This window comes from Oncorhynchus nerka, linkage group LG8, assembly GCF_034236695.1.
Source record: "Oncorhynchus nerka isolate Pitt River linkage group LG8, Oner_Uvic_2.0, whole genome shotgun sequence".
Classification (NCBI taxonomy): domain Eukaryota; kingdom Metazoa; phylum Chordata; class Actinopteri; order Salmoniformes; family Salmonidae; genus Oncorhynchus; species Oncorhynchus nerka.
Window position 1 is genome coordinate 13,850,896 of NC_088403.1, and position 18,669 is coordinate 13,869,564.

At 42.9% G+C, this 18,669-nt stretch overlaps 1 long non-coding RNA gene across 2 annotated transcripts; it reads right to left on the minus strand.

Moving 5' to 3' along the window:
- Positions 1 to 1,443: 1,443 nt before the first annotated feature.
- Positions 1,444 to 16,430, minus strand: LOC115126263 (uncharacterized). Of its 2 annotated transcripts, XR_010464467.1 has the most exons (6): positions 16,181 to 16,430; positions 10,625 to 10,652; positions 4,627 to 4,662; positions 4,436 to 4,512; positions 2,180 to 2,215; positions 1,444 to 2,092 (listed from the first exon to the last, which is right to left on the minus strand). It is a non-coding gene; the product is annotated as an uncharacterized LOC115126263 (long non-coding RNA). The 2 variants fall into 2 exon arrangements; XR_010464466.1 differs by having other exon boundaries at positions 1,444 to 2,215.
- Between the last annotated feature and the right edge of the window lie 2,239 nt (positions 16,431 to 18,669).

An 18,669-nucleotide genomic window follows, 5' to 3' on the forward strand; every position in this document is an offset into this window, starting at 1 on the left:
GATGCTCCAAATACATATGCTACATATTGATGCTCCAAATATTGATGCTCCAAATACATATGCTACATATTGATGCTCCAAATACATATGCTACATATTGATGCTCCAAATACATATGCTACATATTGATGCTCCAAATACATATGATATTGATGCTCCAAATACATATGCTACATATTGAAATGCTCCAATTGATAAATATATGCTACATATTGATGCAAATACAAATGCTACATATTGATGCTGACATATTGATGCTCCAAATACATATGCTACATATTGATGATGTTCTCCAAATACATATGCTACATATTGATGCTCCAAATACATATGCTACATATTGATGCTCCAAATACATATGCTACATATTGATGCTCCAAATACATATGCTACATATTGATGCTCCAAATACATATGCCTACATATTGATGCTCCAAATACATATGATGCTCCACATATTGATGCTCCAAATACATATGCTAAATACATATTGATGCTCCAAATACATATGCTACATATTGATGCTCCAAATACATATGCTACAAATATTGATGCTCCAAATACATATGCATATTGATGCTCAAATACATATGCTACATATTGATGCTCCAAATACATATGCTACATATTGATGCTCCAAATACATATGAATATTGATGCTCCAAATACATATGCTACATATTGATGCTCCAAATACATATGCTACATATTGATGCTCCAAATACATATGCTACATATTGATGCTCCAAATACAATGCTACATATTGATGCTCCAAATACATATGCTACATATTGATGCTCCAAATACATATGCTACAAATATTGCTATATTGATGCTCCAAATACATATGCTACATATTGATGCTCCAAATACATATGCTACATATTGATGCTCCAAATACATATGCTACATATTGATGATGCTCAAATACATATGCTACATATTGAAATACATATGCTACATATTGATGCTCCAAATACATATGCTACATATTGATGCTCCAAATACATATGCTACATATTGATGCTCCAAATACATATGCTACATATTGATGCTCCAAATACATATGCTACATATTGATGCTCCAAATACATATGCTACATATTGATGCTCCAAATACATATGCTACATATTGATGCTCCAAATACATATGCTACATATTGATGCTCCAAATACATATGCTACATATTGATGCTCCAAATACATATGCTACATATTGATGCTCCAAATACATATGCTACATATTGATGCTCCAAATACATATGCTACATATTGATGCTCCAAATACATACATATGCTACATATTGATGCTCCAAATACATATGCTACATATTGATGCTCCAAATACAATGAAATTGATTCTTCTACATATTGATGCTCCAAATACATATGACCAAATACATATGATATTGATGCAATGGGAGTGAACATTTGACCAATGATACAATGGGGAACATTTGATCCAGCTCCTATTGAGAGAATTTCTGAGAACTATTGACTCAGAGACAGAGAGAGAAAATCAAGAAATATTTGAAAAGGAGTTCTGAGAGAGGTCTTGTTTTGTTTCCTGGTATTGCTGAGATCTGAATAGGCCTATCTGATCCCGTCTGACATTTAGTTCTGAGTAGAAGGTTGTCTTGTCTCATGATCCTGAGTGGTGAATGCCGACTCCAACATCCGTGATGCCCTTTGACCTGGGTCGTGTTCATTAGGGTGCCTGTTTTCAAATGTTGTGTAACCCAAATGAAAACAAGTATTTCTTATTGGACAAGTACCTCTCCCTTTCATTTAGTTTTAGACTTTTTTCTTCTGTTTTGTGCCTATTAAACACAACGCTGATTCCTGAGCAGTCACATCCATGGTGAGCATATGACCCATTGTCTGATTACTCACCTTAGAAACTGATCCCAGTTCAGTTCCTATGGCACGAGAGAGGGAGATGATTGGTCCCCCAGGGGTTCTACTGGGTCCCATGGAGCCAATCAGAGATCAAAGAGAACAATTCATTCCTTCATTCTTGCTGGCATCATCATTATCCTGAAGGTTCTCTCTCTCTCTGTAGTGGGTGTGAGAGTCCCAAAAGATGAACTTCTGAGATTGAGGCAGAGAGTTTAACATAGGAGATTGAGGCAGAGAGTTTAACATAGGATATTGAGACTGGGGCTGTTGACATCATACCTTTAGTGAAAGGTGTTTCAATGATGCTTCACTCATCTGTGGGGAGAAAAGAGAAAATGACTAGACGTTGACACACACACACACACACACACACACACACACACACACACACACACACACACACACACACACAGCTTCATTAAGGCTGTAAGCCCTAGCCTCCTTGAGGTGCTCATCACTTCTGCCAGTCCCTGGGGAGAGTGGCATTACCAATTACCTGCCACAGGACCCCAGTCTCCTCATTATAACACCCAACGGGACACACAAACACACACACGACCACACAAATGTGTACTCTCACGCACGCACACACATACACAATTCAGTCCCAATCAAAATCCTATTTTCCCTAACCCCTAAACCTAACCCGTTTTCTTACCCATCTTCACTGTGTATAACCTGTATCTGTTGCATCAATATCACACACACCAAATCACTATCACACACACCAAATCACTAACACACCACCAAATCACTCTCGCACCACCAAATCACTCCCGCACCACCAGATCACTCCCGCACCACCAAATCACTCCCGCACCACCAGATCACTCCCGCACCACCAGATCACTCCCGCACCACCAGATCACTCCCGCACCACCAGATCACTCCCGCACCACCAGATCACTCCCGCACCACCAGATCACTCCCGCACCACCAGATCACTAACGCACCACCAGATCACTAACGCACCACCAGATCACTAACGCACCACCAGATCACTAACGCACCACCAGATCACTAACGCACCACCAGATCACTAACGCACCACCAGATCACTAACTAACACACCACCAGATCACTAACGCACCACCAGATCACTCCCACAGCACCACCAGATCACACTAACACACCACCAGATCACTAACGCACCACCAGATCACTCGCACCACCAGATCACTAACGCACCACCAGATCACTAACGCACCACCAGACCACTCACCACCAGATCCTAACGCACCACCAGATCACTCCCACCACCAGATCACCACCAGATCACTCCCCACCAGATCACCACCAGATCACTCCCCACCAGCCCCACCAGATCACTAACACACCACCAGATCACTCCACCACCAGATCACTCTGGCACCACCAGATCACTCCCGCACCACCAGATCACTCCACCACCAGATCACTCACGCACCACCAGATCACTCTGGCACCACCAGATCACTCTGGCACCACCAGATCACTCTGGCACCACCAGATCACTCTGGCACCACCAGATCACTAACACACCACCAGATCACTAACACACCACCAAATCACTCTGGCACCACCAAATCACTCTGGCACCACCAAATCACTCTGGCACCACCAAATCACTCCCGCACCACCAGATCACTAACGCACCACCAGATCACTAACGCACCACCAGATCACTAACGCACCACCAGATCACTAACGCACCACCAGATTACTAACGCACCACCAGATCACGCCCCCCATCAGATCACTAACGCACCACCAGATCACTCTGGCACCACCAGATCACTAACGCACCACCAGATCACTAACGCACCACCAGATCACTCCCAATCCACCAGATCACAACACACCACCAGATCACAACACACCACCAGTTCACTCTGGCACCACCAGATCACTGACACACCACCAGATCACTAACGCAAAGCCAGATCGCTCCCGCAGCACCAGATCACTAACACACCACCAGATCACTAACACACAGCCAGATCGCTCCCGCAGCACCAGATCACTAACACACCACCAGATCACTAACACAGCCAGATCCAGATCACTAACACACCACCAGATCACTAACACACCACCAGATCACTAACACACCACCAGATCACTAACACAAAGCCAGATCGCTCCCGCAGCACCAGATCACTAACACACCACCAGATCACTAACACACAGCCAGATCGCTCCCGCAGCACCAGATCACTAACACACCACCAGATCACTAACACACCACCAGATCACTAACACAAAGCCAGATCGCTCCCGCAGCACCAGATTGCTAACACACAACCAGATCAGTTCCACAGCACCATATCCACATCCCTCTCTCTCAGAATGATCCTCCTCAGTCAGAAGTATTTTAACCAGAACTCTCTCATGCTTCCTCCTGACCTCTAAGGCCTGACAGGAAATTGAGAGTCTTTGTGTCTATAACGGAGGCTGAGAAACACATTGAGACGTGGACATCCTCTCAAACTCACATCCAAACCCAGCACATCTTGTGTAAGAACAATACTCAGCCTGTCTCTGTATGACTGTTACCTTGGTGTGTTCCCATCTGGATAGGAGGCATAATGCTCAGGTCTGCTGGTAGTCCCACATACACACCTCCATAGTTCCTGAGAGAAGAGGAAACACACACACACACAGTGAGAAAGACATAGATAGACAGGTCTTGATCACAGTGACCTTCAAGCAAACAAAGTCACACACACACAGGCCATGTTACTCACATCCTTTTTTCTTCTTCTTGTGCAGACTCCTCTGTGCTGTAAATGACATCATCAGTCAGTCAGTCAGTAACAATTCAGTCAGTCAGTAATAACTCAGTCAGTAATACTTCAGTCAGTCAGTATAACTCAGTCAGTAATACTTCAGCCAGTCAGTAATAACTCAGTCAGTAATACTTCAGTCAGTAATACTTCAGTCAGTCAGTATAACTCAGTCAGTAATAACTCAGTCAGTAATACTTCAGTCAGTCAGTATAACTCAGTTAGTAATACTTCAGCCAGTCAGTAATAACTCAGTCACTCAGTCATAACTCAGTCAGTCAGTCATAACTCAGTCAGTAATACTTCAGTCAGTCAGTATAACTCAGTCAGTAATACTTCAGTCAGTCAGTATAACTCAGTTAGTAATACTTCAGTCAGTCAGTAATAACTCAGTCAGTAATACTTCAGTCAGTCAGTCATAACTCAGTTAGTAATACTTCAGTCAGTCAATAACTCAGTCAGTAATACTTCAGTCAGTCAGTATAACTCAGTCAGTAATACTTCAGTCAGTCAGTATAACTCAGTTAGTAATACTTCAGTCAGTCAGTAATAACTCAGTCAGTAATACTTCAGTCAGTCAGTAATAACTCAGTCAGTAATACTTCAGTCAGTCAGTAATAACTCAGTCAGTAATACTTCAGTCAGTCAGTAATAACTCAGTCAGTAATACTTCACTCAGTCAGTCATAACTCAGTCACTCAGTCAGTCATAACTCATTCAGTCAGTCAAAACTCAGTCACTCAGTCAGTCATAACTCAGTCAGTCAGTCATAATTCAGTCAGTCATAACTCAGTCATAACTCAGTCAGTCAGTCATAACTCAGTCAGTCATAACTCAGTCAGTAATAACCCAGTCAGTAATGACTCAGTCAGTCAGTCATAACTCAGTCAGTCAGTCATAACTCAGTCAGTCATAACTCAGTCAGTCAGTCATAACTCAGTCAGTCAGTCATAACTCAGTCAGTCATAACTCAGTCAGTCATAACTCAGTCAGTCATAACTCAGTCAGTCAGTCATAACTCAGTCAGTCAGTCATAACTCAGTCAGTCATAACTCAGTCAGTCATAACTCAGTCAGTCATAACTCAGTCAGTAATAACTCAGTCAGTCATAACTCAGTCAGTCAGTCATAACTCAGTCAGTAATAACTCAGTCAGTCAGTCATAACTCAGTCAGTCAGTCATAACTCAGTCAGTCAGTCAGTCATAACTCAGTCAGTCAGTCAGTCATAACTCAGTCAGTCATAACTCAGTCAGTCAGTAATAACTCAGCCAGTCAGTAGTAGCTCAGTCAGTCAGTCATAACTCAGTCAGTCATAACTCAGTCAGTCATAACTCAGTCAGTCATAACTCAGTCATAACTCAGTCAGTCAGTCATAACTCAGTCAGTCATAACTCAGTCAGTCATAACTCAGTCAGTCATAACTCAGTCAGTCATAACTCAGTCAGTCATAACTCAGTCAGTCATAACTCAGTCAGTCATAACTCAGTCAGTCATAATTCAGTCAGTAATAACTCAGCCAGTCAGTAATAACTCAGCCAGTCAGTAATAACTCAGCCAGTCAGTAGTAGCTCAGCCAGTCAGTAATAAGTCAGTGATAAGTCAGTGATAAGTCAGTAATAACTCAGTCAGTCAGTCATAACTCAGTCAGTCAGTCATAACTCAGTCAGTCAGTCATAACTCAGTCAGTCATAACTCAGTCAGTCATAATTCAGCCAGTCAGTAATAACTCAGCCAGTCAGTAATAGCTCAGCCAGTCAGTAATAGCTCAGCCAGTCAGTAATAAGTCAGTGATAAGTCAGTAATAACTCAGTCAGTCAGTCATAACTCAGTCAGTCAGTCATAACTCAGTCAGTCAGTCATAACTCAGTCAGTCAGTCAGTCATAACTCAGTCAGTCATAACTCAGTCAGTCAGTAATAACTCAGTCAGTCAGTAATAACTCAGTCAGTCATAACTCAGTCAGTCATAACTCAGTCAGTCATAACTCAGTCAGTCATAACTCAGTCAGTCATAACTCAGTCAGTCATAACTCAGTCAGTAATGACTCAGTCAGTCAGTAATAACTCAGTCAGTCATAACTCAGTCAGTAATAACCCAGTCAGTAATGACTCAGTCAGTCTTAAATGTAAATGTAAATGTCAGTAATAACTCAGTCAGTCATAACTCAGTCAGTCATAATTCAGTCAGTAATAACCCAGTCAGTAATGACTCAGTCAGTCAGTAATAACTCAGTCAGTCAGTAATAACTCAGCCAGTCAGTAGTAGCTCAGTCAGTCAGTCATAACTCAGTCAGTCATAACTCAGTCAGTCATAACTCAGTCATAACTCAGTCATAACTCAGTCAGTCAGTTATAACTCAGTCAGTCATAACTCAGTCAGTCATAACTCAGTCAGTCATAACTCAGTCAGTCATAACTCAGTCAGTCATAACTCAGTCAGTCATAATTCAGTCAGTAATAACTCAGCCAGTCAGTAATAACTCAGCCAGTCAGTAATAACTCAGCCAGTCAGTAATAACTCAGCCAGTCAGTAATAACTCAGCCAGTCAGTAATAACTCAGCCAGTCAGTAATAACTCAGCCAGTCAGTAATAACTCAGCCAGTCAGTAGTAGCTCAGCCAGTCAGTAATAAGTCAGTGATAAGTCAGTAATAACTCAGTCAGTCAGTCATAACTCAGTCAGTCAGTCATAACTCAGTCAGTCAGTCATAACTCAGTCAGTCATAACTCAGTCAGTCATAACTCAGTCAGTCATAATTCAGTCAGTCATAATTCAGCCAGTCAGTAATAACTCAACCAGTCAGTAATAACTCAGCCAGTCAGTAATAGCTCAGCCAGTCAGTAATAAGTCAGTGATAAGTCAGTAATAACTCAGTCAGTCAGTCATAACTCAGTCAGTCAGTCATAACTCAGTCAGTCATAACTCAGTCAGTCATAACTCAGTCAGTCATAATTCAGTCAGTAATAACTCAGCCAGTCAGTAATAACTCAGCCAGTCAGTAATAGCTCAGCCAGTCAGTAATAAGTCAGTGATAAGTCAGTGATAAGTCAGTAATAACTCAGTCAGTCAGTCATAACTCAGTCAGTCAGTCATAACTCAGTCAGTCAGTCATAACTCAGTCAGTCAGTAATAACTCAGTCAGTCAGTAATAACTCAGTCAGTCAGTCATAACTCAGTCAGTCAGTCATAACTCAGTCAGTCAGTCATAACTCAGTCAGTCAGTCATAACTCAGTCAGTCATAACTCAGTCAGTCAGTAATAACTCAGTCAGTCAGTAATAAGTCAGTCAGTCATAACTCAGTCAGTCAGTCATAACTCAGTCAGTCAGTCATAACTCAGTCAGTCAGTAATAAGTCAGTCAGTCAGTCAAAAGTCAGTCAGTCAGTCATAACTCAGTCAGTCAGTCATAACTCAGTCAGTCAGTCAGTCATAACTCAGTCAGTCATAACTCAGTCAGTCAGTCATAACTCAGTCAGTCAGTCAGTAATAAGTCAGTGATAAGTCCATCACCCCCGGGAGCTCTGACACACGGTCAAACACACGGTCACATCAAACAAAGGTTAATGAATGGCATGATCAACTCAGGTCTGTCCAATATGTAAATGTGCGTGTTCACCGTCTAGGGGTCTTTTCTCCACCAGAGACCTGTTTTGAAGCTCTGTAGCAGTGGCGAAACCAGTCTCATTGATGCCCTGGCTATCATTATTTTCAGTCATTTAGCAGAGGCTCTTATCCAGAGCGACTTTCAGTCCCACTTTTTTTTACTTCGTACTGGTCCTCCGTGGGAATCGAACCCATATTCTCCCACAACCCTGGCATTGCAAGCACCATGCTCTACCAACTGAGCCACATGGGACCCGCTAGGCTTGTTGAGAACTTGACTTGCCTGTCAATATGTTTATCAGGCAGCTTGTTGAGAACTCTGCCTAACTGTCAATATGTTTATCAGGCAGCTTGTTGAGAACTCTGCCTAACTGTCAATATGTTTATCAATATGTTTATCAGGCAGCTTGTTGAGAACTCTGCCTAACTGTCAATATGTTTATCAGGCAGCTTGTTGAGAACTCTGCCTAACTGTCAATATGTTTATCAGGCAGCTTGTTGAGAACTCTGCCTAACTGTCCATATGTTTATCAGGCAGCTTGTTGAGAACTCTGCCTAACTGTCAATATGTTTATCAGGCAGCTTGTTGAGAACTCTGCCTAACTGTCAATATGTTTATCAGGCAGCTTGTTGAGAACTCTGCCTAACTGTCAATATGTTTATCAGGCAGCTTGTTGAGAACTCTGCCTAACTGTCGATATGCTTATCAGGAAGTAGTCCACAGTATTTGACTAATGTCTGACTCATTAATCCTAGGAAATTGTGTTTTTCCTTTTATAGTTGAGAGGCAGGGCCCTGTGGGCAAGGTGAGGACTGAGTGTGAGTGAGACCGGATGGAGATGTTTGTGGTGCCTGGCTGGGATAAACAGAGCAGTGACGTGGAAGGTTCTTCACCTTTAATGAAAGAACATGACCTATTAGCTTACAACAACCACATATTCTCCACCTACAGCTGTCATACTGACAACAACAGCACATTCTCCACCTACAGCGGTCATACTGACAACAACAGCACATTCTCCATCTACAGCTGTCATGCTGACAACAACAGCACATTCTCCATCTACAGCGGTCATACTGACAACAACTGCACATTCTCCATCTACAGCTGTCATACTGACAACAACAGCACATTCTCCACCTACAGCGGTCATACTGACAACAACAGCACATTCTCCACCTACAGCTGTCATACTGACAACAACAGCACATTCTCCACCTACAGCTGTCATACTGACAACAACAGCACATTCTCCATCTACAGCTGTCATACTGACAACAACAGCACATTCTCCACCTACAGCTGTCATACTGACAACAACAGCACATTCTCCATCTACAGCTGTCATACTGACAACAACAGCACATTCTCCATCTACAGCTGTCATACTGACAACAACAGCACATTCTCCACCTACAGCTGTCATACTGACAACAACAGCACATTCTCCACCTACAGCTGTCATACTGACAACAACAGCACATTCTCCACCTACAGCTGTCATGCTGACAACAGCACATTCTCCACCTACAGCTGTCATACTGACAACAACAGCACATTCTCCACCTACAGCTGTCATACTGACAACAACAGCACATTCTCCACCTACAGCTGTCATACTGACAACAACAGCACATTCTCCACCTACAGCTGTCATACTGACAACAACAGCACATTCTCCACCTACAGCTGTCATACTGACAACAACAGCACATTCTCCATCTACAGCTGTCATACTGACAACAACTGCACATTCTCCATCTACAGCTGTCATACTGACAACAACAGCACATTCTCCACCTACAGCGGTCATACTGACAACAACAGCACATTCTCCACCTACAGCTGTCATACTGACAACAACAGCACATTCTCCACCTACAGCTGTCATACTGACAACAACAGCACATTCTCCATCTACAGCTGTCATACTGACAACAACAGCACATTCTCCACCTACAGCTGTCATACTGACAACAACAGCACATTCTCCATCTACAGCTGTCATACTGACAACAACAGCACATTCTCCATCTACAGCTGTCATACTGACAACAACAGCACATTCTCCACCTACAGCTGTCATACTGACAACAACAGCACATTCTCCACCTACAGCTGTCATACTGACAACAACAGCACATTCTCCATCTACAGCTGTCATACTGACAACAACTGCACATTCTCCATCTACAGCTGTCATACTGACAACAACAACAACAACACAGGCTCAATCCCGATTCCCCCTACTCCCCAAATAATGTGTACACTCGTTTGTGCCCCCTTAAGAATTGAAAAGCAGTGGATTAGTGAGAGAAATATGGGCTTGGGGCCAGAGAGAGACAACCATACTCACACTTCTTCTTTGGAGGCTTCGGCTGGACCTGTGAGAACAAAGGTATATTCATTTAAGATGGTTGAACGGTCCTCTAATACAGGACTAGTAAAGGTCTGTTAATACAGGACTAGTAAAGGTCTGTTAATACAGGACTAGTAAATGTCTGTTAATACAGGACTAGTAAAGGTCTGTTAATACAGGACTAGTAAAGGTCTGTTAATACAGGACTAGTAAAGGTCTGTTAGTACAGGACTAGTAAAGGTCTGTTAATACAGGACTAGTAAAGGTCTGTTAATACAGGACTAGTAAATGTCTGTTAATACAGGACTAGTAAAGGTCTGTTAATACAGGACTAGGAAAGGTCTGTTAATACAGGACTAGTATAGGTCTGTTAATACAGGACTAGTAAAGGTCTGTTAATACAGGACTAGTAAAGGTCTGTTAATACAGGACTAGTAAAGGTCTGTTAATACAGGACTAGTAAAGGTCTGTTAATACAGGACTAGTAAAGGTCTGTTAATACAGGACTAGTAAAGGTCTGTTAATACAGGACTCTGTTAATACAGGACTAGTAAAAGTCCGTGTTACAGACGTCGATACTTTGTGATTTTTTAAACTAAATGTATTTGAGTGTTTACCTATTTTTGTAACTTGAGTCTAATATTATCTGTTCAAAACAATTAATCTGATAATGCTTGTGGAATATAAAAATACTTGCTTGATATATGTTTTCCAGTTTCTTGAAATACTTTGCAAATTCAACTTATTTCTATGTGAAAAGTGAAATGGTTGATTCATTCCATTTCCGTTTTAGTCGACACTCATCCAGAGTAACTTACAGTGGTGAGTGCAAACATTTTCATACTTTCTCGTACTGGTCCCCCGTGGGAAACGAACCCACAATCATATTATTGCAAGTACCATGCTCTACCAACTGAGCCAAATCATCACAGGGGGTGCTGCAGCACACTCAGTACCCCTACTTCCCACGGCTGTGCCTAAATCTACCTACCTTCACCTATAGTGCCTTCGGAATGTATTCACACCCCTTAACCTTTTCCACATTTTGTTGTGCTACAGCCTGAATGTAAAATTGATTAAATTGAGATTTTTTTTGTCACTGGCCTACAAGGTGTTGTGTTAAGGACCAATACAATACAAAACATTGCTGAGTACCATATTGTCAAGCATAGTGGTGGCTGCATCATATTATGGGTATGCTTGTAATCGTTAAGGACTGGGGAGTTTTTCAGGATAAAAAATAAAAGGAATGGGCCTCCTGAGTGGCTCAGAGGTGTAAGGCACTTCATCACAGTGCTTGAGGCGTCACTACAGACCCGGCTTTGATCCCAGGCTGTGTCATAACCGGCCATGACCGGGAGTCCCATAGGGCGTGCACAATTGGCCCAGTGTTGTCCGGGTTAGGGGAGGGTTTGTCCGGGGGGCTTTACTTGGCTCATCGCGTGTGCTCTAGTGTGTTCTGGTGGTGGGCCGGGCGCCTGCAGGCTGACTCCGGTCATGAGTTGAATAGTGTTTCCTCCGACACATTGGTGCGGCTGGCTTCCGGGTTAAGCAGGCGGGTGTTAAGAAGCGCGGTTTGGCGGTCATGTTTTGGAGGACTCATGACTTGACCTTCGCCTCTCCTGAGCCCGTTGGGGAGTTGCAGCTATGAGAGAAAATAGCAATGGATATTGCTCTCTGTCTGTCTGTCTGTCTGTCTGTCTGTCTGTCTGTCTGTCTGTCTGTCTGTCTGTGTGTAATCTCTCCCATCCACTGCCTTTTCTTTTTAAAACAGAGAAGCCTTGACTGCTTTCAGTGTTCATGAGCTTGGCCATTGTCCCATTGTGAGTGCTGTTGAAAGCATCTTGTCCCTGAGTCACCTATCGATTCTGTTCTCAGGCTGTCATCAGAGCAGCACTCTCCCCAGTTATAACAGATATATCTGGTCAGGTAGTCATCAGAGCACCACTCTCCCCAGTCATAACAGGTACATCTGGTCAGGTAGTCATCCGAGCACCACTCTCCCCAGTCATAACAGATATATCTGGTCAGGTAGTCATCAGAGCACCACTCTCCCCAGTTATAACAGATATATCTGGTCAGGTAGTCATCAGAGCACCACTCTCCCCAGTCATAAGAGATATATCTGGTCAGGTAGTCATCAGAGCACCACTCTCCCCAGTTATAACAGATATATCTGGTCAGGTAGTCATCAGAGCACCACTCTCCCCATTTATAACAGATATATCTGGTCAGGTAGTCATCAGAGCACCACTCTCCCCAGTCATAACATATATATCTGGTCAGGTAGTCATCAGAGCACCACTCTCTCCAGTCATAACATATATATCTGGTCAGGTAGTCATCAGAGCACCACTCTCCCCAGTCATAACATATATATCTGGTCAGGTAGTCATCAGAGCACCACTCTCTCCAGTCATAACATATATATCTGGTCAGGTAGTCATCAGAACACCACTCTCTCCATCTGGTCAGGTAGTCATCAGAGCACCACTCTCCCCATCTGGTCAGGTAGTCATCAGAGCACCACTCTCCCCATCTGGTCAGGTAGTCATCAGAGCACCACTCTCCCCAGTCATAACAGATATATCTGGTCAGGTAGTCATCAGAGCACCACTCTCCCCAGTCATAACATATATATCTGGTCAGGTAGTCATCAGAGCACCACTCTCCCCAGTCATAACAGATATATCTGGTCAGGTAGTCATCAGAGCACCACTCTCCCCAGTCATAACATATATATCTGGTCAGGTAGTCATCAGAGCACCACTCTCCCCAGTCATAACAGATATATCTGGTCAGGTAGTCATCAGAGCACCACTCTCTCCAGTCATAACAGATATATCTGGTCAGGTAGTCATCAGAGCACCACTCTCCCCAGTCATAACAGATATATCTGGTCAGGTAGTCATCAGAGCACCACTCTCTCCAGTCATAACATATATATCTGGTCAGGTAGTCATCAGAACACCACTCTCCCCATCTGGTCAGGTAGTCATCAGAGCACCACTCTCTCCAGTCATAACAGATATATCTGGTCAGGTAGTCATCAGAGCACCACTCTCCCCAGTCATAACAGATATATCTGGTCAGGTAGTCATCAGAGCACCACTCTCCCCATTTATAACAGATATATCTGGTCAGGTAGTCATCAGAGCACCACTCTCCCCAGTCATAACATATATATCTGGTCAGGTAGTCATCAGAGCACCACTCTCTCCAGTCATAACATATATATCTGGTCAGGTAGTCATCAGAGCACCACTCTCCCCAGTTATAACAGATATATCTGGTCAGGTAGTCATCAGAGCACCACTCTCCCCAGTCATAACATATATATCTGGTCAGGTAGTCATCAGAGCACCACTCTCTCCAGTCATAACATATATATCTGGTCAGGTAGTCATCAGAACACCACTCTCCCCATCTGGTCAGGTAGTCATCAGAGCACCACTCTCCCCATCTGGTCAGGTAGTCATCAGAGCACCACTCTCCCCATCTGGTCAGGTAGTCATCAGAGCACCACTCTCTCCAGTCATAACAGATATATCTGGTCAGGTAGTCATCAGAGCACCACTCTCCCCATCTGGTCAGGTAGTCATCAGAGCACCACTCTCTCCAGTCATAACAGATATATCTGGTCAGGTAGTCATCAGAGCACCACTCTCCCCATCTGGTCAGGTAGTCATCAGAGCACCACTCTCCCCATCTGGTCAGGTAGTCATCAGAGCACCACTCTCCCCAGTCATAACAGATATAGCTGGAGACTAACAGATACTGTGTTAGATCAGACCACGCGCACGCACGCACACACACACACACACACACACACACACACACACACACACACACACACACACACAAAAGGAGGAAACAGCTGATACTAGTGGTCTACTGTTAGTCAAGGTAAACAAGTCATATCCTCAACCTCAGCTATACTAGTGGTCTACTGTTAGTCAAGGTAAACAAGTCATATCCTCAACCTCAGCTATACTAGTGGTCTACTGTTAGTCAAGGTAAACAAGTCATATCCTCAACCTCAGCTATACTAGTGGTCTACTGTTAGTCAAGGTAAACAAGCCATATCCTCAACCTCAGCTATACTAGTGGTCTGCTGTTAGTCAAGGTAAACAAGTCATATCCTCAACCTCAGCTATACTAGTGGTCTACTGTTAGTCAAGGTAAACAAGTCATATCCTCAACCTCAGCTATACTAGTGGTCTACTGTTAGTCAAGGTAAACAAGTCATATCCTCAACCTCAGCTATACTAGTGGTCTACTGTTAGTCAAAACAAGGTAAACAAGGTAAACAAGTCATATCCTCAACCTCAGCTATACTAGTGGTCTACTGTTAGTCAAGGTAAACAAGCCATATCCTCAACCTCAGCTATACTAGTGGTCTACTGTTAGTCAAGGTAAACAAGCCATATGATGTGTTGTTCATGTGACAGTTGATAATATGTTAACTGTAGTAGATGTTAACCAGTACATCAGTAGGACATGGTGTCTGTCTCTGGTACTCTCATTACCTGTTGATTTTCACTAGTATCCATTTTCCATACACAACATTACCTGTTGATTTTCACTAGTATCCATTTTCCATACACAACATTACCTGTTGATTTTCACTAGTATCCATTTTCCATACAAAACATTACCTGTTGATTTTCACTAGTATCCATTTTCCATACACAACATTACCTGTTGATTTTCACTAGTATCCATTTTCCATACACAACATTACCTGTTGAATTAGAGGTTGAAAATGCCTTCTATTGAACATCAAACCCAAGGCACATTGGCCAAACAGACTAACATAGAACATCTGCTTTCATAAGGGTTTCTCTTTTCATAATGATCATGTCAGGGGAAAGCATTTCAAGGGTAATGTCTATTGGCTTTGATTTCTGAAATTCTCTCTCTCTCCCTCAGAGTGTTGACGTATCAATGATATCAAGACTGCTGCTTTGATTCAAAATGACAGTGTGTCTGATTCAACTAGTTTAGCTTCAAATCAACACACACACTCACACACGCCAGGCAAGCACGCACACACGGTTGCACTTGAATGAGCGAGCGCATACACACACACACACACACACACACACACACACACACACACACACAGAGAAATCATTGCCCACATACTGTACACAGAAGGTACTTCTGTACCCTATAGCTCTATTCATAAAAAACTCCATAACTCTCCATAATTATAAATCCCTGTTTCCACAACTCTCTATTGTAAACCCTGTTTCCACAACTCTCTATTGTAAAATCCCTGTTTCCACAACTCTCTATTGTAAAGCCCTGTTTCCACAACCCTCTATTGTAAACCCGTTTCCACAACTCTCTATTGTAAAGCCCTGTTTCCACAACTCTCTATTGTAAAGCCCTGTTTCCACAACTTTCTATTGTAAAGTCCTGTTTCCACAACTCTCTATTGTAAAGCCCTGTTTCCACAACTCTCTATTGTAAAGCCCTGTTTCCACAACTTTCTATTGTAAATCCCTGTTTCCACAACTTTATATTATAGATCGATGACACACTCACCTCCTCCAGCCATGCTGGTCGTTGAGGAATATCCACAACCCATCTCACATCCACACTGACCTGACAAGATGAACAAGGGAGACACAGAGAGAGAAGAAGTGGAGAAGAGGTGGAGAGGGGGACAGTAGTAGTGGAGAGAAGAGGTGGAGAGGGGGACAGTAGTAGTGGAGAGAAGAGGTGGAGAGGGGGACAGTAGTAGTGCGGTCTTTGGTTTGCTGCTGCTGTCTCTCTCTGTGGTGCTCTCTGAGTGTCTCCACTGTGAGACTGAAGCAGCATGTTAAGTCAAGGATTGGGGGAGGAAACTTAAAGAGAGAGGAGGAGGAGAGAGCGAGGGAGGAAGAGAGAGGTTAACTGTTGTAACACTGTTTGTGTGTGTGTGTGTGTGTTTGAGAGAGAGAGAGAGAGGTGGCGATGGAGAAGAGGGGAGAGTGGGTATATTCCTCTCCCTGGTGGGGTTGCCCAGGTAACAAGGAGTGGGCATGTCAGGGAGGGGGCTCAGCCAATGAGAGGGCTGTGTGTGTGTGTGTGTGTGTGTGTGTGTGTTTCCTTGTTCTCTACTTCAGTCTTGAGACAACCAGCCCGTTGAAGCAATTTAGTCAATCTATTTCAACCTAATCAAAAAGCTCAACACACCAAAAGCTTACTTGCAAGGAATAACTGCCTTCAAAGGACTACATCCACATCTGTACAGGTCCGATGGCCATATAATCTTACTGAACCGGGCTACATCGTCAACATAATCTTACTGAACCGGGCTACATCGTCAACATAATCTTACTGAACCGTGCTATATCACCAATATAATCTTACTGAACCTGGGCTACATCGTCAACATTATCTTACTGAACCGTGCTATATCACCAATATAATCTTACTGAACCGTGCTATATCACCAATATAATCTTACTGAACCGTGCTATATGACCAATATAATATTCCTGAACCGTGCTATATCACTAATATAATCTTCCTGAACCGTGCTATATCACCAATATAATCTTCCTGAACCGTGCTATATCATCAATATAATATTCCTGAACCGTGCTATATCACTAATATAATCTTCCTGAACCGTGCTATATCACCAATATAATCTTCCTGAACCGTGCTATATCATCAATATAATATTCCTGAACCGTGCTATATCACCAATATGATCTTCCTGAACCGGGCTACATCGTCAACATAATCTTACTGAACCGTGCTATATCACCAATATAATATTCCTGAACCGTGCTATATCATCAATATAATATTCCTGAACTGTGCTATATCACCAATATAATATTCCTGAACCGTGCTATATCATCAATATAATATTCCTGAACTGTGCTATATCACTAATATAATCTTCCTGAACCGTGCTATATCACCAATATAATATTCCTGAACCGTGCTATATCACCAATATAATATTCCTGAACCGTGCTATATCACCAATATAATATTCCTGAACTGTGCTATATCACCAATATAATATTCCTGAACCGTGCTATATCACCAATATAATATTCCTGAACTGTGCTATATCACCAATATAATATTCCTGAACCGTGCTATATCACCAATATAATATTCCTGAACCGTGCTATATCATCAATATAATATTCCTGAACCGTGCTATATCATCAATATAATATCAAATCAAATCATATTTGTCACATGCGCTAAATACAACAGGTGTAGACCTTAGAGTGAAATGCTTACTTACAAGTCCTTTACAAACAATGCAATTTTAAGAAAAATACCACAAAAAATAAATTAACTTAACAAATAATTAAAGAACAGCAGTAAAACAACAATAGCGAGGCTATATACAGGGGGTACTGGTACAGAGTCAATGTGCAGGAACACTGGTTAGTCGAGGTAATATGTAGATGTAGGTAGAGTTATTAAAGTGACTATGCATAGATAATATCAGAGAGTAGCAGCAGTGTAGAAGAGGAGGGGGGAGTGGTAATGCAAGTAGTCTGGGTAGCCATTTGATTAGTTGTTCAGGAGTCTTATGGCTTGGGGGTAGAAGCTGTTTAGAAGCCTCTTGGACCTAGACTTGGCGTTCCGGTACCGCTTGCCGTGGGGTAGCAGAAAGAACAGTCTATGACTAGGGTGACTGGAGTCTGGCAATTTTTACGTCCTTCCTCCGGCCTGGTATAGAGGTCCTGGATGGCAGGAAGCTTGGCCCCAATGATGTACTGGGCCGTATACACTACCCTCTGTGGTGCCTTGTGGTCGGAGGCCGAGCAGTTGCCATACCAGGCAGTGATGCAACCAGCTCTCAATGGTGCAGCTATAGAACCTTTTGAGGATCTGCGGACCCATGCCAAATCCTTTGTCCCCGAAGGGGGAAAAGGTTTTGTTGTGCCCTCTTCACGATGGTCTTGGTGTGCTTGGACACATATTAGTTTGTTGGTGATGTGGACACCAAGGAACTTGAAGCTTCAACCTGCTCCACTACAGCCCTGTCCATGAGAATGGGGGCGGACTCGGTC